A 1625-nucleotide genomic window follows, 5' to 3' on the forward strand; every position below is an offset into this window, starting at 1 on the left:
TTGGTCTTCACCATATATAAAACACATTGGAACTGAGTTATGAACATCCATCCTTTCTGTCAGCTGGACTTCCTCGTACTGCTTTGCTCTCCTGTTGATAGGAGGACAGAATTCACATATTCCTCAACCCAACTTCAAGGTCTATCCAGTGTGGGAGATCAGAATACTCTACCTCCCAAATATGCTACTTTTGTATAAAGATCACTGAGCTGAAGACAAGAAGCAGATGTAAGAAAGTTCCAAGTCCTCCCTCAATGTATCTGCCTAAAAGCAGGACACAAATGTACAAAGACAGAAGGTATCTTGATCTCCATCTTCTAGGAAGATAAAGGTTAACTACTGAAGAGGACCATAGGACTTATTGGCATGGAACTGAATAGACCAAAGGAAACCACATTAACAAGATTTATTAGCCAGGCTTTTTCTGCCCTCTTTCTTTTGCCATAAGTTATCATCATTAGAGACTTAAAGTTCTTTTCCTTTGTCTTGTCACTTCTCTAATAATTTATTCCTCATTGTTAAAGGTGCTATGTAAATTAGAATTCAAAATCACTTTGAAAATTGTTTCCTGGTCATCTCATATGTGCAAAGGGGATTAAATATACAGTGAATGTTTGAATAAAAAAAATTGTTACAGTAAAAGATACATTGCCATTAATTCCCCCTCAAAATACCCTCCTTCCCCACATACTTTGAACACACTTATCATATAATTCTTACCATTTTTTGAAGTTCTGGAAGTCCTCTTTCATGAGTGTGCTTACAAAGTATCAGGCCTAACCCAAGTGAGAACTCCTGAGCAAACGTGCAGCACTTAAAAAACATTAAAAGGACCACACTACTCTCAGTAAACCATAAAGAAAATTTAGGATGGACTGTACAATCTCTCCCATGCCAAGAGACCAGTATTATATGTGCACCTGCACTGACAGCCCTTGGACCCTCAATCATTAACATTCCACTCCAAATTCCTTGGGATTATAGTCCCTTTGTCAAACCCTATAAAAACTTAGTTTCTTTGCCAGGTAGCTGCTGAAATCATTCAGTATCTCAGCCCTGTCTGCAACACACAATAAATTCAGCCTTTTCTTACATAAAAACTGTGTCCAGATAGTTTCTCATTTACTGTTTATAGCACAAAGTATGATTACAAATATGGTAAATCTCTGCTGCGGAGTGCCATCCAACAGAAAGGCAGAATCATAAAAACATTATGTGTCCTTAAGCATCTTATTCATCAGATCTGGCACTGAGCAACTTCTAGTTCTTCCCCAAAGTCAAAATGACCATAAAAGGTAAACCTTTTTAATTGAGTCAGGACATCAAAGCAGCCACAACACCACTGCTACCTGTATTTTCTCAACCTTCCTGTATATCATTTTCAAGAAAACACAGAACACATGCAGATGCTTATGTACACTGTGGGTCACATGGGAACCCAAAGGATATAGTAATAGTCCCCACCACCACCAGGAACTGCCCTTACATCCAGGTTGACCCTACTGTTATGGGAAGGTTCTTTGTAACTTCCCTTTTCCAGCAATACATATGACAAGTAGGGTATAGGTCATCCTGCTTTCTTTCTTTCTTTTTCTTTTTTTTTTTTTTTTTTTTTTTTTGGGGTT

Source organism: Fukomys damarensis, unplaced genomic scaffold, assembly GCF_012274545.1.
Source record: "Fukomys damarensis isolate Sample0158 unplaced genomic scaffold, DMR_v1.0_HiC HiC_scaffold_15, whole genome shotgun sequence".
NCBI classification, from domain to species: Eukaryota; Metazoa; Chordata; class Mammalia; order Rodentia; family Bathyergidae; genus Fukomys; species Fukomys damarensis.